The sequence below is a fragment of the Oryx dammah genome, unplaced genomic scaffold, assembly GCF_014754425.2.
Source record: "Oryx dammah isolate SB20612 unplaced genomic scaffold, SCBI_Odam_1.1 HiC_scaffold_25, whole genome shotgun sequence".
Taxonomy (NCBI): domain Eukaryota; kingdom Metazoa; phylum Chordata; class Mammalia; order Artiodactyla; family Bovidae; genus Oryx; species Oryx dammah.
Genome location: NW_024070209.1, coordinates 86,392,988 through 86,420,231, shown reverse-complemented (window position 1 = coordinate 86,420,231; position 27,244 = coordinate 86,392,988). Strand labels below are relative to the sequence as shown.

The window sequence follows — 27,244 nt, the reverse complement described above, 5'->3', positions numbered from 1 at the left end:
TTCATTTACTCCTTCCCTCAAACGCTAGACACTGAGGCTGCTTTCAATTTTCATCCTCCTTTGCTGCAGTGATGTTCTTGCAGAAGGCCTTCTGGCTTCTGCACAGAGGTTTGGTTGGGGTGTATACGTGGAGGGATGTTTGCCTCTCAGCTTTACTAGATGTTGCCAAATTGCCCTCTAAAGTGATTGTTGCAATTAACCGTCTTCCCCTCAGCATACTCAAGTCCCCCTGACTCAACCTTTTTCCCTACTTGGTACCGTTAGGGAGGTAACCCTGTCTCGAGGTTACTTTATTTTGTCTCAGCTGCTGAAAGGGTTGGACATCTTTCATGTTGATCACTTGGATTATTTCTCCTGGGTCAGTTCCTTTTTCACTTTATCAAAGGATTTTGCCCTTCGAGTTTCTTTTGTTTTCAGTCTTTATTTATTTTTGGCTTCTCTGGTTCTTTGTTGCAGTGTGCAGGCAAGCGAGGGCTACTCTCTAGTTGCCGTGTGTGTGTTTCTGACCGTGGCAGCTTCTCTTGTTGCAGAGCATGGGCTCTAGGCACACGCAAGCTTGTAGTTGGGGTTCATGAGCTTCGTTGCCGCTCAGCATGTGGAATCTTCCTGTACCACGGATCCTCTGCATTGGTAGGTGGATTCTTAACCACTGGACCACTAGGGAAGTCCCGAGTTTCTTTTAATGTCATGTTCTTCCAGTACAAAAAAAAAGGGAGGGAGGGAGAAAAAGAAAATAAAAAAGAAAGAAATAAGTGTAGCCCCACAGGTCATGTGAGGCCATGGGAAGAAAATCTCACATAGGAGGCTACGACAGGGTCTAGCTCCACCTGGATGTTATTATCTATGTGATTTGGGGCAAATGTCTTCTGCTCTGATTTTTAAATTTTATTCATTTTTCAAGTGTACAATTCAGTGGTTGAAAGTATATTCACAAGATTGCACAACCATCATCCCTATGTAATTCCAGAAAGAAATCCTGTACCCACAAGAAGTCAGTCTTCCTCCATTTCCCTCAATCCTCAGACTCTGGCAACCACTAATCTACTGTCAGTCTGTATGGATTTGCTTATTCTGGGCATTTCCTGTAGTGCGCTAAACTCAGCATGATGTTTTCAAGGTTCAATATGCTGTAGCATGTATTAGTGCATCATTTCTCATTAGGGCTGAATAATATTCCACTATTACGGATAAACTACATTCTTCTGTCTTTCTTGTTTGGCCACATTATGCTGCAAGACTTGTGGTATCTTAGTTCCTCGATCAGGGATTGAACCCGGGCCCTCAGCAGCGGAGCTCAGAGTCCTAGCCACTGGACCACCAGGGAATCCCCAAGATCACATTTTATTTATCCGTTCCTCAGTAGATGGACTTTTGGGTTATTTCTACTTTGTAGATGTTATAAATAGTGCTGCTATGAACATTCATGCACAAGTTTTGGGGTAAACATTTATTTTCAATTCTCTTGGTTATATGCTGGGGTGTAGAATTGCGGAGAAGGCAGTGGCACCCCACTCCAGTACTCTTGCCTGGCAAATCCCATGGACAGAGGAGCCTGGTAGGCTGCAGTCCATGGGGTCGTGAAGAGTAGGACACGACTGAGCGACTTCACTTTGACTTTTCACTTTCATGCATTGGAGAAGGAAATGGCAACCCACTCCAATATTCTTGCCTAGAGAATCCCAGGGATGCGGGAGCCTGGTGGGCTGCCATCTGTGGGGTCGCACAGGGTCGAACACGACTGAAGCGACTTAGCAGCAGCAGCAGCAGAATTACTGGGTTATATGGTAACACCTGGACTTTCCAGGTGGCACAGTTGGTAAAAGATTCGTCTGCCAATACAAGAGATGCAGGCTGGATCCCTGGGTCAGGAAGATCCCCTGGAGGAGGAAATGGCAACCACTCCAGTATTCTTGCCTGGGAAATTTCATGGACAGAAGAGCCTGGGAGGTTACAGTCCACGGTTCGCAAAGGGTTGGACACAACTGAGTGTGAACACACACACACACATTAACTCTATGTTTAACTGTTTGAAGAACTGCCAAACTGTTCTTCACAGCCATCATACCATTTTATATCACCTCCCCTATTCCCACCAACACTTGTTATTGTCCATCTTTTTGTAGCAACCCTAGTGAGTGTGGAGTAGTCTCACTGAGGTTTTGATTTGTACTCCCCTGATGACTAATGATGTTGATCATCTTTCTTTCTGTGTGCTTATTGGTCCTATGTATATTTTCCTTGAAGAAACAGCTGTTCAAACCCTTTTCCATTTCTAAATTGGGTTGAAATTTTATTGTTGAGTGGTAAGAATTCTTTTTATCTCAGACGTTCCTTATCAGATATTTAATTTGCAAATATTTTGTTCCATTTTGACAGCTGTCTTTTCATGTTCTTGAGAGTGTCCTTTGAAGCACAAAAGCTTTTAATTTTGATGACGTCTAACCTGTCAGTCTTTCCTTTGGTTGTCAGTGTTTTGGGATTGTAGCTAAGAAAACATCCTCTGATCCAATCAAAAAGAGTTATGCTTACGTTTCCTTCTAAGAGTTTTATAGTTCTAGCTCTTACATTTAGGTCTTTGATCCATCATTTTTTATTCTTTTTAAAGAGATTCATTTATTTATTTGCTTGGTTGTGTTGGGTCTTCATTGCTGCACATGGGTTGTTTCTAGCTGTGGTGAGTAGGACTACTTTCCATTGTGGTGGCTTCTCTTGTTGCAGAGCATGGGTTCTAGACTGCTGACTCAGTAGTTATGGTGCATGGGCTTCATTATCCCTTCTAATGTGTGATCTTCCTGGACCGGGAATTGAACCCATGTCTCCTGCACTGGCAGGCAGATTCTTTTCCACTGAGCTGTGGTAAAGAATGGAGCTTCCATTTGATGGAAGCTCCTTTGATCCATTCTGAGTCAAACTTTTGCAAATGGCGGGAGGTAGGGGTCCAACTTCATTCTTTTTCAATTTGGCTACCTACTTGTTCCAATACCATTTGTCAAAAAGACTATTAAGCACTTGAATTGCAGCTAATCTGAACTGAGATGTGCTGTAAGTACAGGATGCATGCTGAATTTCAAAGGCCTAGTGTGCAATGGCACCCCACTCCAGTACTCTTGCCTGGAAAATCCCATGGACAGAGGAGCCTGGTAGGCTGCAGTCCATGTGGTCTCGAAGAGTCGGACACGACTGAGCGACTTCACTTTCACTTTTCACTTTCATGAATTGGAGAAGGAAATGGCAACCCTCTCCAGTGTTCTTGCCTGGAGAACCCCAAGGACGGGGGAGCCTGGTGGGCTGCCATCTATGTGGTCGCACAGAGTCGGACACAACTGAAGCGACTTAGCAGCAGCAGCAGTGTGAAATAAAAAGAATGCAAAATATATCATCATACATCATGTTTAGATGAATTACATGTTGAAGTAATAGTTTTAAATAGATTGAATTAAATAAAACATCATTAAAATTAATTTCATCTGTGTCATTTTACTTTTTAAAACGTGCCTACATATGTGGGTTGTGCCCTCTTCCTGTTGGTATTTGGACAATGTTGGCTTGGAAGAAGAAATAAAAGACAAAAAGGGCTGTGGAGGTGTTCTTTCCACCCCACCTTAGTCATGGAACTGTTTCAGGCAGACACCTATCCTCCTGCTTCGGGCATGGACCAATTTCTCAGGCACCAGGAACTCTGTTTCCCAGAGAAGAAGCCATTAGGAGCAGAGCTGGAAAGGCAAGCAGCTTTTTCCGGTTTGAACTGGTTTGAAACAGCGGTCAAAGCCACTATTTGTGTCTGGCTTCAGGTTTTGTGCTTTCGATCGAGGCTTATGCAGCCAAACAGACTCTGGGCTGCTCCCCTCCTCCTTTACCAATATAGAAAAGATGTCAGCCCAGGGCTGGGGGCTTCGGCTTTACCTCGGGGCGGGGGGTTGCTGGCAGACTGCGGCCCCAAGCTCCCTCCGGTAATGGGTAATCATGACATCCAATGGCAGGCAGCACCTGAACACATGGCCTGGTCCATCCTGCTCCACAAACCCACAGCGAGTGTCTGCCCTGGGGGCTCCAGATGAGCCTGCCCACCTCTCCTGGTGGGGCCACTGCTTCAAGATCGACACACTCGGTCCCCGGCCTGCACTGGAACAGGGGGCAAAGCCACTTCCCATTCTCCGGCATACGTGGGCCCCTTTCCTGTAGCCACCTGAGGGCAGAGCACTCATGAGGAGATAGCTCAGAGAGGGTAGGCGTCTTGTCCATGCAACACACCAATGTGTGTTGGAACTAGAATCAGGACCCAGGTCTCCTGACAGAGTCGCTGCATAGTTTTCTTTACACCTTTGTTTTGAGTCAGCCAGCCTTCAGTGTGATGATACCTAAGCCGATGAAGGGAAGGTGCTGATCATTTATCGAGTTTCTCTCCTACCATAGGCTCTGTGCACACATCACCTCTTTTAGTCCAAGGCAGGCATTAATATCCACATTTTACAAATTAGGAAATCAGAACCCTGGATTCTGCATTAGGGCTCCATTAGGGTTATTGAAGAGAATGTTCTAGGATTGTTAAAGGAGAGAGAAGGAAGAAAGAGGAGTCAAGGAGGGAGGGGTTAATTTTTTTTTTTAACACATTTAATGTTGCTCATTTAAGCCTCTCAAACTCCCCAATGAGAGATTCAGTGAATTTAAGGAATCTCCCAGGAATTTCCTGGAGGTCCCGTGATAAGGACTCCGTGCTTCCACTGCAGGGGACACAGGTTCCATTTCTGGTTTGAGAAGACTTCCGCAGGGTCCTGACGAGGGTGGCTGCAGGAACCTGGAATCTGTCGACTTCCCTTTGCTCCTCAGAGCCTACCTTTGGTGATGATGGGAGAGGAGTCGGCCCCCGAGCCCTCACGGCAGACAGTGAGGGCTTCCACACCCTTACCCTGCTCCTTAGAAGCTTGGGGAGGGCTCAGGAAGCAGGGCTAGAGGCCGACGCCCTGCTCAAGGAACAGAACGAGGTCCTGAAAGCCCCTGATCCTGAGGTTGGGGTCTGGGCTCCCATCCCTGGGATTAGAGAGGGACAGCAGGGCAGATGGATGGGAAACAGAAGATGGGAAGATATGTAAGGCGTGTCTGAGGCACCTCAGGGGATCATATCGGAAGACCCCAGACTAGGGGCCCTACAGAACACACGGTCATTTCCCACAGCTTAGGAGGCCAGGAGTCCAAGGAGGAAGCGTCCGTTGATTCAGAATCTGGTGAGGACTCTTTTCCTGGCTTGCAGATGGCCTCCCTCTTGCTGTGTCTTCACGTGGCCTGTGGGGACTGAGGGAGAGATCACATTCTCTCCTCCTCTTCTTCAAGGCCACCAGCCCGAAGGGATCAGGATCCTAGCTTTATGACCTCATTTAATTTTAGTTATCTTCTAAAAGGCCTAGCTTCAAAAACAGGCACTTTGGGGCTGTTAGGGCTTCAGGGTATCAATTGCGGGGGAGTGGAGGGACCTGATTCAGTCTAGAGAAGGGTGGTTGCTCTAGGGGAAGGGACACTCTAGTTAGTCTTGACCACCACCCACCACCACCCCAGAGCTTGCAAGGATAAAAGGGAAAGGGAGACCCATGGCAACGTGCCCCCGAGTCACATTCCCTGGGTGACCCCAAAGGTCGCAGCATCCACCTCAGGGGCGGTCACGAACACCTGTGGACCTCAGGGATAAGCTAGATGGTTAAGGGTTCATTTCTGCACCTCTGATCACTGCTGACCAGAGGCAGAATCCAGTGACCCTTCCTGCTGGTGCTGCCAGCAAGTGCTCCGCCTGCTTCCTCTGCTTTGAGCTTCTGGGGTCAGGAGAAGGGTGGGCAGCCAGAGGAGCCACCTTGCCCACTCTGTTCCTGGTAGCTACATCGTAATTACAAATGAATCAAAAGAGGACCTGGAAATACGCTGGCCTCCACTTTCTCAAACATCCAGGAGCAGGGGTTTGTGAGCTAGAACTTCATTTATTTGAAACAACCTCCCTAGTAAGACAGGCACTCAAGTTCAGCAAAGTACTACAAATAGTTTATTTAAGTAGTTTTTTTTTTTCCCCCCAATGCCTGTGTGGGCCCAGCACAGTAACATTTTGAATTGGCTTTAAACCTGGCTATCACTGATTGTATATGCAACATTGGAGACCTCATTTCTCCAAGCAGAGGTGTCCTCATCTATAAACAGGGGAAAGAATCTCAAGAATGTTAGAGATAGCATATGTAAGAGTGCTTCGAAAACAGCATCATATCCCAGACACAGGAAACAAATTTATGAATACCAAAATGCAAAGGGGTGAGGAGGGATAAGTTAGGAGTTTGAAATTAGCAGATGCGCATTACTACTTATAAAACAGATAACCAGCAAGGACCTACTATACAGCACAGGGAACTATACTTTGTAAAAACCTGGTAGGCTGCAGTCCATGGTGTCGCTAGGAGTCGGACATGACTGGGCGACTTCACTTTCACTCTTCACTTTCATGCACTGGAAAAGGAAATGACAACCCTCTCCAGTGCTCTTGCCTGGAGCACCCCAGGGACAGTGGAGCCTGGTGGGCTGCCGTCTCTGGGGTCGCAAAGAGTCGGACACGACTGAAGCAACTTAGCAGCAGCAGCAGCATAAAGGAAAATAATCTGAAAAAGGATTATATATATATATATATATATATACATACACACACATATATGTATATGTATGTATATACACATAAGGGTTTCCCAGTGGTAAAGAATCTACCTGCGATGTGGGAGACCTGGGTTTGATCCCTGGGTCAGGATGATCCCCTGGAGGAGGAAATGGCAACCTTCTCCAGTATTCTTGCCTGGAAAAATCCTATGAACAGAGGAGACTCCTGGGGTACAGTCCATAGGGTCACAAAGAGTCAGACACGACTGAGTGACTGGGCACAATATACACACACATATATATATAAAACTGAGTCACCTTGCTCTACTTCAATAAATTAAATAAAAAAGAAGATAGACTCTAAAAACAAATTTTGTGCATACAAAATAGAATAGATGAAAATATTTAATATCTGTCTTGGAATTTTCATTTCCAAGGAGATCTTAGAAATAATGACAAAAAAGGCAAGTATTTTGTAATAACATATAAAGGAAAAGAATCTGAAAAACAATACACACACACATATACTTGTGCTCTAGGCAGTGAAATCCTAACCACTGGACTGTCGGGGAATTCTCTGTACACCTGAAACTAACACAGCATTGTGAATCAACTACCTACTGACGTGAGAGTGTTAGTTACTCTATTGTGTCCAGCTCTTTGTGACCTCGTGGACTGTAGCCTGCCAGGCTCCTCTGTCCATGGAATTCTCGAGGCAATAATACTGGCTGCTGCTGCTGCTGCTGCTAAGTCGCTTCAGTTGTGTCCGACTCTGCGACCCCATGGACCGCAGCCTACCAGGCTCCACCGTCCATGGGATTTTCCAGGCAAGAGTACTGGAGTGGGGTGCCATTGCCTTCTCCGTATGGGTCCAATAGTTCCCCCATAAATACGTTGATGTCCTAATCCCCTGGTACCTGGAGTTGTGACCTTATTTGGAAATAGGGTCTTTGTAGTTGATTCAGTTCAGTTCAGCTCAGTCGCTCAGTCGCTCAGTTGTGTCCGACTCTTTGTGACCCCATGAATTGCAGCACACCAGGCCTCCCTGTCCATCACCAACTCCCGGAGTTCACTTAAACTCACGTCCATTGAGTCAGTAATGCCATTCAGCCATCTCATCCTCTGTCGTCCCCTTCTCCTCCTGCCCCCAATCCCTCCCAGCATCAGAGTCTTTTCCAATGAGTCATCTCTTCACATGAGGTGGCCAAAGTACTGAAGTTTCAGCTTTAGCATCAGTCCTTCCAAAAAACACCCAGGACTGATATTCTTTATTAAGTTCCTATAAAAGGGGAAACCTGGCCCAGAGACAGACACGCAGAGGGAAGGTGATGTGAAGATACAGGGAGAAGACAGCCACCTACAAGCGAAGAGACACCCGAAGCTACGGAAGCTGGGCAAGAGGCCTGTAAAGACTTTGGTCTGCTGAGAAGGAAAGATGGAGACCCTGGGTACCACAGCTGGCTCCGATGATGTCATCACAGCCCGGTACTGTTCCTGCTGTCATTACAGCATTTAAACATTTATTTATTTATTTTGGTTGCACTGGGTCTTTGTTGCTGTATGTGGGCTTTCTCTAGGAAGAGTAGTTGGGGTTATTCTTCCTAGTAGCGCATCGGATTCTCATTGTGTGGCTTCTCTAGTTGCAGAGTAGAGGTTCTAGGCAGGCAGGGGTCAGTAAGTGTGGCATGAGGGCTTAGTAGTTGTGGCTCCTGGGCTCAGTTGCTTGGTGGCATGTGGAATCCTCCAGAGCCAGAGGTCAAATCTGTGTTCCCTGCACTGGCAGGCGGATCCGGTCCACTGCACCACCAGGGAGAGCCCTCCTGCAGCATTTAAGGCTTCACTCAGGGCTGCCTAAGAGACTTACTCCCTCTGAGTACAGTTTTGTCATTTGCCTGCAGAAAGAGGGGTCTGGGCTCAGACCACCTTGCCTGCCAGCCCCCTGCCACCAGCCAATTCCCCCCAAAACCACCCACCACCATTTCTCTCTGCAGTCTCCTGCATGGTGGGGGTTCCACTCACCGTGCTTTTGTGGAGGAGGATTTGATGGAGATTTGAGTTTTCCCCTGGAGACGCTAGGAAGACAGTTTGTCTCAGCCTAACACTAAGGCCCAGCTCCACATTTATGGCTGTTTCTGTGGTTACCTTTCTTCGGGGATGTTTGGGGTAGGCGGTGATGGTAGAGGTGGGGGCGTGTGCATATCTGCTCTTCTAGAACCCAGATTTTCTGAAGCCACTGGCAAGGGGCCTTGGGAGGCACAGACCCCCATTTTTGCCTGTTAGCTGCTCACCACATGGCAGGCAGACGGGAAAGTCTTCAGGAAACACGGGTCCACCTCCCCCTGAGACCTAGGGGCTCTTAGCCCAGAGGATGAGGTGGCAACCAAGCCCCTTCTTCAGCAGAGGCCGAAGACCCACTGAATGTCAGGGAGTGAGGGGTCGGAAGAAGCCTGCTCCTGTCCATTTTACAGGTGGGGAAACCGAGGCTGAAGGAGTCCAAGTCAGTGAAAGTCGCTCAGTTGTGTCCGACTCTTTGTGACCCCATGGACTCTACAGTCCATAGAATTCTCCAGGCCAGAATACTGGAGTGGGTAGCCATTCCCTTCTCCAGGGAATCTTCCCCACCCAGGGATCAAACCCAGATCTTCCGCATTGCGGGCAGATTCTTTACCAGCTGAGCCACAAGGGAAGCCCAAGAATACTGGAGTGGGTAGTCTTTCCCTTTTCCAGGGGATCTTCCCAACCCAGGGATCGAACCCAGGTCTCCCGTAATGCAGGCGAATTCTTTTACCAGCTGAGCCACCAGGGAAGCCCGAAGGAGTCCATGGACCTGTCCAAACGGCCTCGAGTCAGCAAAGGCAACCAGAACTGGAACCCAGGCCTCCCTCCGCCAGGGCCCCGGGCTCCTTCCCTGAACCAGGCGCGGGAAGGCTGGTGCCATCTGCTTGCGGAACGGGCAGGGGGGTGGTACCAGAAGGGGCCTGGCCAGCGGCCTGAGGCGACTTGAGAGGCTTTTTCCCCCTCCTGGGCCACCGGGGCCACACTTCCTGGCAAAGAACCCGGGAGGACGCGGGGCGGTCCTCTCCCGGGCACCGCCCCACAGGCCTCTACCACACTCTCAGGCCGGGGGCCAAAGGTTAGAAAGGAGGGGCTGGAGCTTGGCTCCGCCCCCTGCCTCGAGATCCACTCAGGGCTGAGACGTGTCAAGGCAGCAAGGGGCCAGCGTGGAGAGGGCGGAGGCGTGGCGCGACGGGGCCAGAAAGGGGCGGGGTTAGAGTCGGGGGCGGGATCGCCGTAGGTTGGTGGGCGGGGATAAATGGAGGGGCGGGGTCGAGCGGGGGCGGGTCCGGAGGAAACTTGAGCTCGCGCCCCGCCTCCGTTCCCCGCCTCCGGGCCCCGCCTTCGCGTCCCCTTCCTTCCCGGGGCTGGCGGGCGCGCCGCGGCTACTGCAGGCGGCGGACAGGCGGCTCTGCGGACGCGCGGGCGCCTCCACCTCGCTCCCTCCCTCTCTGCCGGCTTCCTTTTGTCTTTCCGCGAGGCGATGAGAGCAGGGCCAACGCGGCGGCTGCGGGCGCACGGAGGCCCGCGCTCATAGGCACCCCTTCCCCGGCGTCGGCGCGCCAGTCCCTCGCAGCGGCCCGTGCCCGCCCCCAGCGCCGGCGGCGCGGAACTTGGGCTCGGGGAGCTCAGCAGATCGAGTCCTGCGACGGAGCAGGTAGGAAAGGGGTTGGGCTCCGGGTGGTACGGGGCGTGTGCTGCGGTCGGGCTCTCTGCGTGTGTGTGTGTGCGTGTGTGCGTGTGTGTGCTTGTGTGCCGGCGGTGATTGTGTTTCTCTGCGCTGTGGAGTTGTGGTTGACTGAGTACGGCGGTGTGTCCCTGGAATGGCGTGTCTTCGTGGGGCATCCGTGTGTGCAGCTGGAATCGGCACATTTTGGGGTGCGTTTGTGGAATCGTGTCGGGGCGCATTTGCTGGTGGGGACCGGTGCGCGGAGTGTGTATCGTGTGTGAGCGGCTGTGCGTGTCGGGGTGCGGATGGGCAAGGTGGGCGTGGGCGGACCAGACCAGAGCGCAGAGCCGCGCGGGTCCCGGCCGGCCGGCGCAGTGCGGAGCTACAGACAGAGCAGGGATCCGAGGCCGGGGGTGGGGGGTGGCTAGCCCGGGCTTCGGGGACAGCCGGGCGACCCCCACCCGGGGACAGGTCCGCGCGGCCCACGTGAATCGCCTGTGCGCTCTGGCCAGCGGAGGGGGCCGGCGCGGCGGCCATCTGCTCGCCCCTTCCCAGGCGGAGGGGCGGCGGGCAGAGCCCTGCGGCGGAGTTAGGAGCCGGGGCATCGCGGAGACTCGCGCCCGCGCCGCCTGTGCCCGATACGCCACCATCCCGGATCGCGGTTTTCTTATCAAATGGGGACAGTTCCCCCCTCCCTCAGGGTCTGTCGTGACGGTTAAAATGAGAAACACCGAAGCTCGCTCTCGTTCGGCCGAGTGCCGGGCACACAGTAGGTGTTATGTTAACTGGATTAGCATCTCACTTAAAAAAAATCCTTTCTTTCCCCCTTTATCTTGGGAGAGGCTCCTGTTCCACCCCCCTCCCCAAACCCCGCCCCGTGTGTCGTGTGCTTCTCCCGCCGCCCTAACTTAACCACGAAGCTCGGAGACCCGAGAAAGTTTAGGCGGCCGGCTGCGCCGTCTCCCCGCCGCTGCTCTGGGCCGGCGCCGCCTGTAAGGTGCAGAAGCGCGCAGCGCCGGGCGCCCGCCCTTCTCCAGCCGCTAAGCCTGGCGCGCCCGAGCGGGGGTCCCTCTCCTGGCCGAAAGCAGAGGCTGCGGGAGTCAGGAGCCCTTTTGTTCAACAAGTGCCTACTCCCTGGGGGCGTGCGGATCTGCCATCTGGGAGCCCAGCGGTGAGAAAGTGGCACTCCCTGCAGAGACGCATCTCGGGCTCCCGGGGCATCCCTGACCAGGCCTGGTCACGCGGAAGGCTGCCCTCTTTTCCTCCCCGCCAACATCCATTCCCCCCTAGAGGAGCATGATTGTCAGGATGGCGAGTCCTGCCTTGGGCTCTGACATCGAACGCCCTACGTTCTGCACACCGCCCCCCCCCCATATCCCTTCTCCCTCTGATCAGCCTTGTGCAGAAAGCTGAGGGTCTGCGTGGGACTCTTTTCTCCTAGTTCCACGCCTTAATTTTTAATGTTTAGTGTCAAACCTGCTGCTCATTGAACTGCAGTGACTGTGCACGCAGCTCTAACCAGCATTCGCTTTCAGGCGGAGTCCGGCCAGCCACACCAGAGCGCTTGCTCAGATCCAGCAGGGCGAGCTGGCCGGGGCTGCTCTGCCGCCTGCCTTCTGCCATAGCCCGGAATTCCTCCCCTTCATCTCTGGTTTCTTCCTCTCTGGACCCTTCTCAGACGGGGGGAAAAAAAAGAAACACAAAGCCAAAAAACAACTTTCACCAAGGGAGCAGCTGACCTCATGGTACATGTGGTTCTCAAAATGAAACGCTGGCATGGAGTGGGCAGAGGCTGCGCTTGGGTCCGGTTGCCTTTCCAAGTGTCTGATGCTCTCGGCTGGTGTTCTCAAGGAAGCTTCCGCAGGCTTCTATGACACAGGAGCAGAAACCTCTGGCTCAGTTCCTTTGGTCTGCCTTCCGTTGGGACCCAAGCCCTGAGATCTCCACAGTGATTGCAGGCCAGGGGAACCAAATAATAAGCTAATTTGTCATCCTCAGTTCGTGTCAGGAGCACACTTAGAATGCAACCTGCTTTTCGTGTTTCCATAAAAAGATTTTATATCCTAGAGGAGAAGAGGGCTCTTGATCTGAATCGTATTCTCATCCCCATAATCAGATTTCAACAATAATATTAAAAAAAAATCAGTCTGACTTTGTCTGCTCAGAAGACAGACTAAAAGCTGGGATTTCCCCCTCCCCCCGAGTTAAAACCAGCCTTTGTCTTAAGGAAACCAGTGTTATGGACTTAGATCTATTTCTGTTTCACTTTTGAAAGCGCCTGTAATTACTGAGCTCTTGAGGTTTTATTGGATAATGTGTTGGAAGGAAGGCCAGGGACTCTGCCTCTCCTTGCCATGGAATGTGGTGCCATGTTCTTGACTTGCCTGCTCCATTTGTGTTCCGATTTTTGTAAGCTGGGAAGCATACGTCAATGTGTGATAATAATTTGGGAGACCTGGCTTTGGGAGTCAGATGCCCAGAAGAACAGAGATTTGCCCCAACACTAGCCAATGACCCACTCATTTTCAACAAGCCCTTCTCGAGAGAGACTCCAAGACAAATAAAAAGCTTGAACAAATTCCTTCAGGATTTCTCCTAAAGTCCCTTTCTGGCCGCAGGGCTGTGCAGAATTAGAAAAACAGAAGGTTAAGGAGTGGGATCTCGTTGGCCCACACTCCCTAGCCCCCACCTTGCACTCACCAAACCTCCTTTCTACCTGGAGCTTCTGTGGAGTTTCGTCTGGTGCAGAGGTAGGGGTGTCACCCAGGGCTTGCAATTCCCGCCCTCAGGGCTCCGCACACATAATTTCAACATTCCCATGAAATATGATGGTGAGTGTTTGTGCATCGGAGTAGTCTGTCTTCCCCTTCCTCCAACAGACCTTCCCCCAAACTTACTTATGATAAGACCTTGCCTTGCCCCTTTGGAAGTGGTGAAGTGCCACGGTCTGATAATCCAGGATACTAAATTAATAAGGAGCCCCAGAGTTTATTTGACACCAGAGAGTAAGCCTCTCGGCAGCTGACATTTTATCTAGGTTGAGGATTGGGTTTGTATGAGAATTTAGCGTTCCAGCAAGAACTAAACTGTGCTTGTTTGTTGCAGGTTGATGCTTCCAGTTTATGAGTTGCCAGCTCAGACTTGATGGGGGATTATGTGTGTTTTGCTAGTTTGTCAGCCCCTGATGTCATTGTGCTGGGGAAAGAGAACGCTTGGAGGCTTAATCACGCTCTACTCTGGGACTCACCATTCTCCTGTAGTCTCGTCGGGTTCCTTGTATGTTTTCATGCCCACCCGCAAGGCTGCGCATCTGTGCACCTCAGTCTTATCCTCTTCTCTTTGGGCTCAGTTTCCAATCAGGATGACAGAGGGTAATCATGTATAGAGACAGCAGAGCGGACTTAGGGTCTTTTGGTGCCTCATGCCCCCTGGAAAAAAACTCTTTCAAATCACTTTCCACCAAAAAGAAGAAAAAAAATGCGTTGGAATCTACTAGTGTGTATTTCATGTAACTTCAAGTAATCCATACAGTTTGACAGGTGGAACATGTATTAGGCACTGAGCAAGGTGCAAGTCTAAAGAATTAAAAAAAAAATCATCTGAAAAGCACAGTGAATCCTTTCTGAGAGCCTCACCTTGGCTGTGTCATTTCAAGTCAAATTGAATTTCAGAGGCAAAGGTTCACATCTTGGTGTTCGTGACACGTGACTAAGTAAAGACACTTTCTGAAAGGCCTCAGGTTCCCTCCCCTGCTGCATTGGGGTGGCCAAGATGCTTTCTTTTTACCTTTTCATTTTTCTTCATAGGGGCTTCCCTGGTAGCTCAGCTGGTAAAGAATCTGCCTGCAATGCAGGAGACCCTGGTTCGATTCCTGGGTTGGGAAGATCCCCTGGAGAAGGATTAGGCTACCCACTCCAGTATTCTTTTATTTTTTTCACACTCTAGTATTCTTGCTTGGAGAAGCCCATGGACAGAGGAGTCTGGCAGGCTACAATCCATAGGGTTGCAAAGAGTCGGACACGACTGAGCGACTTTCACTTGCTGTACTTGTATTCCTTCATAATCCCAGTGCACCCCTCACCCCCACCCCCAACTTGCTAATCCAGCTGCTGTGTTTTCTGGGTATTTGTTTCTTTTTATAGTTTCAGGTACAACCCAAGTTGGCAGGAAGCCAGGAGACTGGGGTGGGCCTGCCTCATTAGATGAGAAGTCTTCTTTGAGGAGCTAGTGACGGGTTTCTGACCCTTGGCTAAGAAACACTAAGGATTGTTCAACTCTTACTCCTTGGATAAAGCTGCCATGATCCTAGACACAGGAATAAAGTTTTGAGGGATGTGTCATTCCTCTCAGGGAAGTCTTCCCCAATTGCTGGAATACCCTGTTATCCACTGTCTTCCCTTGCTGTGTGTCCCCTTCAGCAAGGGAGGTGTCCCCCTGGTCGGGCACCTGCTGTCACCTCGGTGAGCTCTCCACTGCTCTGACCCAATGCTGTTGCATGTGCTTCACACTTCATTGTTGTTCAGTCGCCAAGTCGTGTCCGACTCTTTGCAACCCCGTGGACTGCAGCACACCAGGCCTCCCTGTCCCTCACCATCTCCAGGAGTTTGCCCAAGTTCATGAACTTGATGCCATCCAACCATCTCGTCCTCTGTCGTCCCCTTCTCCTCCTGCCTTTGATCTTTCCCAGCATCAGAATCTTAACCAATGAGTCAGCTCTTCACATCAGGTGGCCAAAGTATTGGAACTTCAGCATCAGTCCTTCCAGTGAGTATTCAGGGTTGGTTTCCTTTAGGATGGACTGGTTTGAAGTGCTCCGTGCTACCACACATCACAGCAGAGCCTAGAGTCCCTCCACACCTCCCACCCCATCCTGTGTTTCTGGCCCCTTCTCCCTTCTTTCTCCACCCATCTAATGGATCAGCCCCCGGTTGCCCTACCCCTCTCCCCACCCTCAGGCCTCTTCTTCCCAAGCCTCATCCCTCAGGCTGGAGCTCGGCTTGCATTCCTTTGCTGCAGGCACGCTGTCCTCAGGTCAGTTTTTCAATTTCTTCATCTCCCTTTCCACCCCCACCACCCCCCAGGTTCATTCTCTTCTTCAGTGAAAGTGAAAAGTGAAAGTGAGGTTGCTCAATCGTGTCCGACTATTTGCAACCCCATGGACTGTAGCCCACCAGGCTCTTCCATCCATGGAATTTTTCAGGCAAGAGTACTGGAGTGGGGTGCTATTTCCTTCTCCAGGGGTTCTTCCTGACTCAGGGATTGAACTCGGGTCTCCTGCATTGCAGGCAGACGCTTTACCTATTGAGCCACCAGAGAAGCCCACTGCTAAACACCTCCTGTAGCCCTGCTCCAAGCCTGGCTCTGAAAGCTAGGCCTGGGCTTCATCCCTGTCCAGAGAGCTTGGTTGTGGTTGTGGGGTGGGGAAACCATCCAATGAGCTGGTGGAGTTGACAGGTGCCTGGAGACCAGCTCCTGCCTTGGCCCCAGGCCTGGGGAGAAGCACTATTTGAGCTAAAGGATGACGTGTTTCTGGAGGCAGGTGGGGGCCCTGGGAGGCTGGAAGTGGGACTCCGAGGGTGAGGCAGGCCAGTGGACACGGTGTCTTCCTTCTCCTCCCACCCAGACTTGATCCACTAAATTCCTACTTCAGTCTTTAAAGATTTTTTAAATTAACAACTTTATTATTTTTTCCTTATATTTTATTTTATTTTACTTTACAGTATTCTATTGGTTTTGCCATACATCAACATGAATCCACCACGGGTGTACACGGGTTCCCCATCCGGAACCCCCCTCCCACCTCCCTCCCTATACCATCCTTCTGGCTCATCCCAGTGCACCAGCCCCAAGCATCCTGTATCCTGCATTGAACCTGGACTGGCGATTCGTTTCTTATATGATACTATACTTGTTTCTATGCTGTTCTCCCAAATCATCTACCCTCGCCCTCTCCCACAGAGTCCAAAAGACTGTTCTATACATCTGTGTCTCTTTTGTTCTCTCCGCATACAGGGTCATTGTTACCATCTTTCTAAATTCTATATATATGCGTTAGTATACTGTATTGGTGTTTTACTTTCTGGCTTACTTCACTCTGTATAATCGGGTCCAGTCTCATCCACCTCATTAGAACTGATTCAAATGTATTCTTTTTAATGGCTGAGTAATACTCCATTGTGTATATGTACCACAGTTTCATATCCATTCATCTGCTGATGGACATCTAGGTTGCTGCCATGTCCTGGCTATTATAAACAGTGCTGCAATGAACATTGGGGTACACGTGTCTCTTTCAATTCTGGTTTCCTTGGTGTGTATGCCCAGCAGTGGGATTGCTGGGTCATAAGGCAGTTGTATTTCCAGTTTTTTAAGGAATCTCCACACTGTTCTCCTACTCTTTGCAACCCCATGGACTGTAGCCTATCAGGCTCTTCCATCCATGGAATTTTTCAGGCAAGAATACTGGAGTGGGTTGCCATTTCCTTCTCCAGGGGTTCTTCCTGACTCAGAGATTGAACTCAGGTCTCCTGCATTGCAGGCAGATGCTTTACTGATTGAGCCAACTGTGGAATGAGGTTTGTGACATTGTACAGGAGACAGGGATCAAGACCATCCACATGGAAAAGAAATGCAAAAAAAGCAAAATGGCTGTCTGGGGAGGCTTTACAAATAGCTGTGAAAAGAAGAGAGGTGAAAAGCAAAGGAGAAAAGGAAAGATATAAGCATCTGAATGCAGAGTTCCAGAGAATAGCAAGAAGAGATAAGAAAGCCTTCTTCAGTGATCAGTGCAAAGAAACAGAGGAAAAGAACAGAATGGGAAAGACTAGAGATCTCTTCAAGAAAATTAGAGATACCAAGGGAACATTTCATGCAAAGATGGGCTCGATAAAGGACAGAAATGGTATGGACCTAACAGAAGCAGAAGATATTAAGAAGAGGTGGCAAGAATACATGGAAGAACTGTACAAAAAAGATCTTCACAACCCAGATAATCATGATGGTGTGATCACTAATCTAGAGCCAGACGTCCTGGAATGTGAAGTCAAGTGGGCCTTAGAAAGCATCACTACAAACAAAGCTAGTGGAGGTGATGGAATTCCAGTTGAGCTGTTTCAAATCCTGAAAGATGATGCTATGAAAGTGCTGCACTCAATATGCCAACAAATTTGGAAAACTTGGCAGTGGCCACAGGACTGGAAAAGGTCAGTTTTCATTCCAATTCCAAAGAAAGGCAATGCCAAAGAATGCTCCAACTACCGCACAATTGCACTCATCTCACATGCTAGTAAAGTAATGCTCAAAATTCTCCAAGCCAGGCTTCAGCAATACGTGAACGGTGAACATCCTGATGTTCAAGCTGGTTTTAGAAAAGGCAGAGGAACCAGAGATCAAATTGCCAATATCCGCTGGATCATGGAAAGAGCAAGAGTTCCAGAAAAACATCTATTTCTGCTTTATTGACTATGCCAAAGCCTTTGACTGTGTGGATCACAATAAACTGGAAAATTCTGAAAGAAATGGGAATACCAGACCACCTGACCTGCCTCTTGAGAAATCTGTATGCAGGTCAGGAAGCAACAGTTAGAACTGGACATGGAACAACAGACTGGTTCCAAATAGGAAAAGGAGTACGTCAAGGCTGTATATTGTCACCCTGCTTATTTAACTTATATGCAGAGTACATCATGAGAAACGCTGGCCTGGATCAAACACAAGCTAGAATCAAGACTGCCGGGAGAAATATCAATCACCTCAGATATGCAGCTGAGACCACCCTTATGGCAGAAAGTGAAGAGGAGCTAAAAAGCCTCTTGATGAAAGTGAAAGAGGAGAGTGAAAACGTTGGCTTAAAGCTCAACATTCAGAAAACGAAGATCATGGCATCCAGTCCCATCACTTCATGGGAAATAGATGGGGAAACAGTGGAAACAGTGTCAGACTTTATTTTTGGGGGGCTCCAAAATCACTGCAGATGGTGACTGCAGCCATGAAATTAAAAGACACTTACTCCTTGGAAGAAAAGTTATGACCAACCTAGATAGCATATTCAAAAGCAGAGACATTACTTTGCCGACTAAGGTCCGTCTAGTCAAGGCTATGTTTTTTCCTGTGGTCATGTATGGATGTGAGAGTTGGACTGTGAAGAAGGCTGAGCACTGAAGAATTGATGCTTTTGAACTGTGGTGTTGGAGAAGACTCTTGAGGGTCCCTTGGACTGCAAGGAGATCCAACCAGTCCATTCTGAAGGAGATCAGGCCTGGGATTTCTTTGGAAGGAATGATGCTAAAGCTGAAGCTCCAGTACTTTGGGCACCTCATGCAAAGAGTTGACTCATTGGAAAAGACTTTGATGCTGGGAGGGATTGGAGGCAGGAGGAGAAGGGGATGACTGAGGATGAGATGGCTGAATGGCATCACTGACTCGATGGACATGAGTCTGAGTGAACTCCGGGAGATTCTGATGGACAGGGAGACCTGGCGTGCTGCGATTCGTGGGGTCGCAAAGAGTTGGACATGACTGAGCAACTGAACTGAACCGGGGAACTAGAGAACCCATAAGCCTCACTGCACAGCCAAAAATCGTGTATTATTTGATACTTTTAAGTAAACTTACAGAGTTGTGCAACGGCTACCACAACCCAGTTTTAGAATGTTTCCCTTGCCCGGAAGGCTCCCTCATGCCCACAAGCTGTCACTCCCTGTTCCCACCCCTGGCCCCGGGCAGTCATCTTCTGGCTTTCTGTCTCTTGATTTGCCTTTTCTTCCCTGCTTTGTAGATCTGGCTTGAGGGCCTCTTCCAGGAGGCCTTCTTGGAGTCTTCCAATTAGAATTGGCTTCTGAAGGAGCCAGTGTTCTCTCCCTGGGAGTTGGCAAGCTCTTGGAAGGAGCCTCAGGTCTCACTGGCCCCCTGTCTGTCACCTAGCATAGCACCAGGCACCTGGGAGGCCCAGAGCACGTTGACTGGCCTAAATGAAGTTGCCTCCCTTAAGTTTCTTGTGTGAACTCCTGAGTATCCAGCAAGGAATTGGAATTTAAAGTACAGGGTGGCCTTCCTTGGTTTGTCCAGTGGTTACGAATCTGCCCTCCAATGCAGAGGACACTGGTTTGACCCCTGGTCTGGGAAGATCGCCCCTGTGCCGGGCCACTAAGGCCACAAGCCACAACTACTGAGCCAGCATGCTGCAATTGCTGAAGCTCGTGTGCCCTGGAGCCTGCGCTGTGCTGCAAGAGAAGCCATTGCAATGAGAAGCCTAAGCACTGGAACTAGAGAGTAGCCTCCACTCTCCACAACTACAGAAAGGCCACCTTCCCACGCTGTGCACAGCAATGAAGACCCAGTGCAGCCAATAAGAAGTAAATAAATATAAATATTAAAAAAAAAACCACAGTATGTGTCATTGTGGTGTGAGGCCCTGCTGCACTGGATTAGTTCAGCAGGTACGTGTGAGGCAAGTGGGATCAAACCCATTTTTTGAAATGAAAATGTGGAGGGAGAATGCCCAAATCAGAAAATAGAGGAACCAAGAATTACTTTCTTTTCCACGCATATTTGCTCGTTAGGGGCTGCCCTGCAGTTTTTCCTGCCATCGCCTCTCAAGCAATGTAAACTCCTTCATATCTGGTTCACAGCTGACCATGTAGGAGTGACTCAGTGTAAGTGTGAGACAGGCAGAGAGGTCTCTTGGTCTGTAGATGGAGGAAGACCCTGGGGGAGGGAGGGAATATTGCATTTTCACGCCTTGTGCGTTTCAGAAGTTTCTTCTTGCATCATTTTTGTTCTCTGAGGAAAGGAGCAGAAGAAGGAAACTTCATTTTACAAGTGTGCAGCCTGAGACACGGAAAATGTGCACCCAGTGTGTATGGGTCCACGTGGGCCTGGTGTGTAGACCCCCAGGTCACAAGTGGTCTCTCTCCCCCACTGATGCAGAGAACTTTCACAGTGCACAGTGGCGGTGTCTTGTTTCTTCTTGAGAGATCAGGGTTGTTGCAGGAATATACCAGGGGAAAGACCAGGGGTGAGGTCAGGTGGTGGGGTCGGGATGGGGTCAGGTGGAAAGACCAGGGATGGGGTCAGGTGGATGGGGGTTCCGGTTTGTCTCTGCTCTGTGGTTTATTGGCCAAGTGAGGCTTTCTGAGCCTGAACTTACTCAGGAACAAGAAGGGGTTCTGGGCCTCCCATCAGACAATCTCATGAAGCCTGGATATAGAAGACCTGTTGCGTTGGGCTGGTCACCTGTCTGCAGAAATGGAGGAGGCTGCAGTTCTTCCTTGACACTGAGGATTTCTTTCCAAATTTGGTTTCATTAGGCACGTTTTGATCCAGACTGCGGTCACCAGGCACGTGATGTGAGAGCCTGTGAATGTGTGTGGAAGGGAGCTGGGTGCGCGGGCTGGGAGGGGTGTCATGATTTGCTGTTTGGGGAGCTGCCACGTTGGATTGTCCCAGCTTGCATCTTCTGTAGAGTCTCTCAGGGTCCCTGATGCAGCCACAGTGACCCTGAACTTGAAGGGCTGTGGGTTCTTCTGCAGCCATTAGGAGACACAACCCGCCCTCCCAATTCTTTTCCCCCTGGGGTGCTTGGAAGGCATTTATTAGTTTGGACAGGTGGGTGCCGATGGGCTGAAGGGGACTGCTGGCAATGTGGGCAGGAGTGTGGTTCCAAGCAGCCATGGGTATGGATCACAGTGCCGTTTTCCCTCCATCAGCAAAATGCTCAGGTCTCTGCTTCCTTCCTGTGCTTTAACAGGACTTTTCCAGAAAACAGAATTGACGGCAGCTCCCCACCCTTCCCTGTCACTCCCATTCTCTCTCTCCTCTCTGCTCTGTAATCTACTTTTGGAGGAAGTGAGAACCTCTCCAAATCAATTGCCTGGGTTTCTAGAGAATTGAGAACCTCTCCGAATCAATTGCCTGGGTTTCTAGATGATTGTGACAACGTCGTGCAATTTTCTGTATTTACCGGTGTGGGTGAGTCATAGGGGTGCGGGGGGCAGTGTCCCCCGAGGGGAAGGGGGACAGGACTGGCGGTAGGCTCGCCCTCTCTGTCCCTCCTAGCCCTCCCCAGAGCGTGGGGTGGTGGCAGGAGCCAGGCTTTATTAAAGGTCCTTCAGTGACCGGGGTTAGTGCCACCGCTGGTGACAGCCTGGCACAGCGTCCAGGGGTGGGGGGCAGGACATAGTGGCTGCTCCGGCTCATTTGGGGGTCTTTCTTCCTCCCAGTAAGTAAAGGCACAGGCAGGCCTGGGACAGATGCTGAGGCCCCCGCTCTCTTGCTGGCCAAAACTTAGGCTTTCTTTTTCTCTGGGGATTGCATTTTCCTCTTCTTTCTCTCTAAAGACAGGATAAAGGATTGCGGCTTTTTATTAGCATATGTTCTCGGCAATTCGCTATTACCTGACCTAAAAACAATATGGCCTGGCTGATCGTTCTCAGAGCTAGCTGTAAAGTGAAAACTTAGGCATTTGGGAATTATTTCAGTATTGTTGGTGGGAGTAGGGGAGGGGAAAGTGTAGCACAGGTAAGGGATTCCAGGTTTTCTGGACCGAGGACACTCAAGCAGGGTCAAGGTCTCACTGTGCTCCCCCCACTCATAGCTCCTTCCTCCATGTGTTGCCTGGGCCAGTTGTTGGCTCTCTAGTTAACCACCTCATCCTTATCCTCATCATCATCACTAGCATCACTCTAACCATCATCATTACTCATTCTCAGCATTGCATCCCAGCTTTTGGCTGCTGCATCCCCTGGCCTGTTTCTGCTATCTTAGCTGTTCTTTGGGGGATGCCCCCTCCTATTAGGGGGTTAATGAAGAGAGTTACGACAGGATGGTAGGCACAGAGCCCCTGAATGGGTGGATGATGGAATGTCACTCTGAAAGTGGCCTCGGAGGATAACTAATCGGGACGATGCTTAGAAAGATCTCATCTGTGATGATTAATTTTATGTGTCAGATTAAATTTTATTTTTAAATTTTATGTGACAAGGCTAAGAGATGCCCAGGTAGCTGGTAAAACATTATGTATGGGTATGTCTGTGAGGGTGTCTCTGAAAGAAATTAGCGTTTGATTCAGTAGATGGAGTAAAGAAGATGGTCCTCAGCAATGTGGGGAGGCGTCAGCTAACCCACTGAAGGCCTGAGTAGAACAGAAAGACGGAGGAAGGAAGAATTGGCTCTTTCTCTCGAGCTATCATGTCTATCTTCTCCTGTCCTTGGACTTCAGTGTTCCTGGTTCTTGGGCCTTTGAACTTGAACTGCTGACTTTCTTGATTCTCTGGCTTGTACATGGCAGAGTCTAGGACTTCTTGGCCTCAAACCGTGTAAGCCAATTTCTATAATGAATCAATCTATACATGTTTAGAGAGTAGTCTCCCCTCATCATTGACTTCCCTGGTGACTCAGACGGTAAAGCGTCTGCCTACAGTGCGGGAGACCTGGGTTCGATCCCTGTTGGGAAGATTCCCTGGAGAAGGAGATGGCAACCCACCGCAGTACTCTTGCCTGGAAAATTCCGTGGATGGAGGAGCCTAGTAGGCTTCAGCCCATGGGGTCGCTAAGAGTCGGACACGACTGAGTGACGTTACTTTGTTTCTCCCCTCATCTGTGGTTTCACTTTCCACGGTTTCAATTACCCATGCTCAACTGTGGCCCAAAAATGTTAAATGGAAAATTCTAGAAAGGCACAATTCCCCAGTTTTGCATTTTGTGGTATTCTAAGTGGCATAAGGAAATCTCACGCTGTCCCACTCTGTCCCCCTGGGATTCCCTGGCTCAGTGATCCAGGACCACCCACGGCAGATGACCCTCCTCCTGACACATCATCAGGTCAGTAGGAGCCTAACGTAACATCTCAGTGTCTATGTCATTCGGTCACTTTATCTCGTGTAGGCATTTTATCATCGCATGTCATCACAGGAAGGATGAGTACAGTATAAGACAATATTTTGACAGAGAGAGAAAGAGAGATTGTATTCACATAACTTTTATTCCAGTGAATTGTTATAATTGTTATATTTTATTATTAGTTATTGTTGTTTATCTCTTACTGTGTCTAATTTATAAATTAAACTATCATAGGGGTATTTGTATAGGAAAAAAATATAGCATATATAAGGTTCAGTACTGACTGCAGTTTTAGGCATCCACTGGGGGTCTTGGAATGTATCCCTCTCTGATAAGGGGGACTAGTGTATGTGTGTGCGTGCACAAGATATAAGATGTATGCTTATCTGTCTAACTGGAGGGCCCTGGCTGATTCACCCCTCATTCTTTTAGGCCCAGTGGGGAGCCAATGTCACCCTTGCCCCTCCTGGGAGGACAGCTCAGGCTCCCACGTGTGTTCTCCAGGTCCTTTGTTGATGAGCATCTCCAGGGCCTGACCTCGAAGACTGAGTACCGAGCTGTCTGCCTCTCCCCGGGCAGTGGGCCTCTTTGCAAGGCGGGACCTGTGGGTTTCTTCTCCGTGGCACCCCCATTCCTGGCACTGAACCTGGGACACAGTGGATGTCCAGATGTGTGGCTGAACCATCATCCTCTTCTCTCAACTGTAGGGTTGTGGGTGAATTGAATTATTTAAAACTTAGCACTTTGGCTAAGGGGCCTGCTTGGCAGGCCTGAATGTGTGATTGGTGCACTAATGCTGCTTTCTGTGCGGTCGCTGGTGGTGTGTTTTACACTTTCATGAAAACTACAGGACAGAGGTCTGAAAGGCGTTGAGGCTTCGTGGGCTGGTGGAGAGAACCACCCCCCCCCCCCCGCCCATCCTGTTATTGTCTGGCTTTCACTTGGTGTGAGAGGTTTTTCCTCTCCAGATCTCAGTTTCCTCATTTGTCAAAGCAGCTCGGGGCTAGATAGCCTCTAAATTCTCTGCCCACTCTACAAACCAGGAAAAAAATGCTTAAAAATGTAAACAAGAGGGACTTCCCTGACAGTCAAGTGGTTAAGACTCTGCACTTCCACTGCAGGGGATATTGTTTGATCTCTGATCAGGTAACTAATCCCACATGTCTCAGGACATACGCCCAACTAGAGAGGCCCACACACTACAAGGAAGAGTCAGCCCCCTCCACACAAACAAACAAAAACCTCTTAGGAAACAGATGCAATTGCTGTGTGAGGAGCTGGCATTACCATTCAGAGAGACTGAGAATACTGAAGAACACATTTGTGGAGCACAAACTAGAAGGAAGGGGTGGGGCAGAAGGTATTGGGGTTAGGGAGCGGACTTGTATTTCATCCATCCATCCAACCATCCATCCATCCAACCATCCATCCATCCATTCAAGGCCTTTTTATAACTTCCTGTGCCCGGGATGGTGCCATGTCTTAAGGAAACTGAGATTAAGAAGACAAGGACTCCTGGTACCAAGGAGGAGCCTGATTTCAGTGGGGTATTTGCTGTGGGAGCACGGAAGAAAGTTGGTGACTGAGCTGAGATCTTAGGGTCTAGATCTGCACCTTTCTTGGAAACTGTTTACAGTTCCTTTAAGAGGACACGCTGGCAAGAAAAGCCAGTTAGAGTATGTAGATGTTGCCCTCCTGGGTGTAATGGGGCACTTCTATTTTTTTCTGGGAGGTCATGCCACTCACGATCAAAGAAACTGGTGAACTGAGCTTCATATTTTGACTAACTGTGAACCAGAGAGAAGTCAGAAGTAGGGAGTATTGTAGAAGACAAGTGACTGTATTATTTTCAGATGAGAGTGTATGTACTGATGTAAATTCTTGACTGGCTTTCACCTCAGATTTGTCTTTTTAATGAGTTACAGAGAATTCTTTGAAATGAGCACATTTCTGATAGTAAGCTAGTAGGTGTTTGCTAAAGGGGTTGAAAACAAGCAATTTAAATGTGTCGTCTAAATACAGGGCTGGAAAGCAAGATGTAGAACTGTGCAGACAACTTCATTCCCATTATGTTTAGGAGGGAAAAAAGATCAGAGAAAATAGAAGGGAAGGAAATATGCTGAACTGTTAACAGCAGGTGAATCTGGCAGGATTGTGTGTGCGTGTGTGCCCAGTCGCTCAGTCATGTCCAGCGTTTTGTGACCCCATGGACTGTAGCCTGCCAGGTTTTTCTGTCCATTGGACTTCCCAGGCAAGAATACTGGAGGCCATTTCCTCCTCCAGGGGCTCTTCCCGACCCAGGGATCGAACCTGTGTCCCCTGCATTGGCAGGCAGGTTCTTTACCACTGAGCCACCTGAGAACCTCCATGGGATCATGAGTTTCTCTTTTCTTTTGTTTTTTTGTGTTGCTCTACATTCTAAAATTTCACCCATGGGCCTATATTTGTTTTGCAATTGGGAGAAAAAAAAAAAAGGTTTTAAAAAGGAGCCTCAAGAAGGCATTCCTCTGATAATCTTGTTTATCCTCTTAATTTACTTAGCAAAGTTTCTTTTTATAGTCAGACTGGCTGGAACCCATAAATTCCATACTTGTGATGATTTGAATTAATGGAAATTTATCATAGTACATTATTAGAATTTGTTAATCTCATCTAAATTCAATACTGAGTAACTCTATTAACTTGGATATAAAAAAATGATTCCAAGTCTCCAAAGGAATTCACCATTTCAACATGGCAGGGGTAGAGTTTGTATATGATCTAGCAGGTGCTGCTTGAATCTGGGCATTCACTTTGTGTCTTGGCCTGGACGGAGGCTTTGAGCATCCTGCTGTGTTGACGCTGGGTGTTTTAATGAGGTGGTTTGATGTCCTCAGACCTACCTGTCCCTGCTTTTCCTTCTCTGTTCTCATCACCAAGTGCTCATGCAATGGCCTTCTTCCAGGAATAATCTCCTTTACTATTTGTCTCTCAGGCTGATGTTTTTCAGCTCCTGTTTTTGAAAATAACTCTTCTGGTACCCCATCCGGGCTCTTCCTTCCTGACTCCCCCCAAATGGAACTGCTGGTCTTCAGCTGTGAATTGAAGGACTCCCAGGAATGGTCCTGCCCCATGCCCCCTGCCTTTGCTGCTCCAGCCTTGGATTTGGATTGATGTTGGGTTGACTTGACTTGACCTTGGGCTCTCATTGGATTGACTGTCTTTATTTATGGGCTGGTGAGCAGGGCCATCTTAGTACTTCTTAGGGCCATGCCTGACTTTCAGTGGCGTCCCTCCCAAAGGCTTCTTAGGCTGTTATTCCCATCATTTTTCAGGGGTTTAATCTGTCTGAGTCCAGGATATTGAGTCAGCAGTGGAAAGTTATGAAGGCGAAGCCAGCCATCAGAGAAATTGGCTAATATGAAAGATTAATTTCAGAGTGAATGAAGGAGAGGGATGCTTGGGGGCTGGGCTGTCTCTCTAGGCAAATAATATTGCTATAAAATGTGAGAAATCAGAGGCTGCCTCTGCTACTCGCTTAGTGCTGGCTTATGGTTTCTTGGATAATCTAGTGTCCATATTTATGATCTTGAGAAAAAATATAATTGTCAGCAAAATTACATGCACATCTGGTTAATTATTTCAGAATACTCGCCATGAGGAAATCATATTTTTAAAAAATTAGTCTGGCTCCTGTGTTCTGAAATTGTTATTTTTGAAAGCCAGTTGTCAAGTTATTGTGTCATTCCACAGGGCAGCAGGAAGGAAGCTCTCCTGTCACTGGAAACAGGTAGGTTACCATGGAGACCGGGTGTGTCCCACTAGTTTCCTGGGTATCTCATTTATCCTGGAGAAGGAATAAACCTCACTTTCTGTGATATTCCTGAAATTGTGTTTCTGAATTAAATTTTTATAAACAAAGGTCCGCTGTTTTATTGACTTACAAGGGGATTTCTGACATAATTTTGCCCTTCGTTCTGTTTGCTTAATTTGTAATGCTGTATAACCCTTCTTTTCCTATCGAAATGCTTAAAATGCACTGAAGGAACACCAATACCGAAACAGCAACTGGAAAAAAAATCTTTT

At 49.0% G+C, this 27,244-nt stretch overlaps 1 protein-coding gene across 1 annotated transcript in view; it reads left to right on the top strand.

Moving 5' to 3' along the window:
• Window positions 1–10,001: 10,001 nt before the first annotated feature.
• The window catches only part of HPCAL1 (hippocalcin like 1), a 118,417-nt gene continuing 101,174 nt past the window's right edge, over window positions 10,002–27,244 (top strand). The window contains exon 1 of the mRNA XM_040224934.1: window positions 10,002–10,330. The gene's annotated coding sequence lies outside the window, so the exon portion shown is untranslated. The remainder of the gene's footprint in view (window positions 10,331–27,244) is intronic.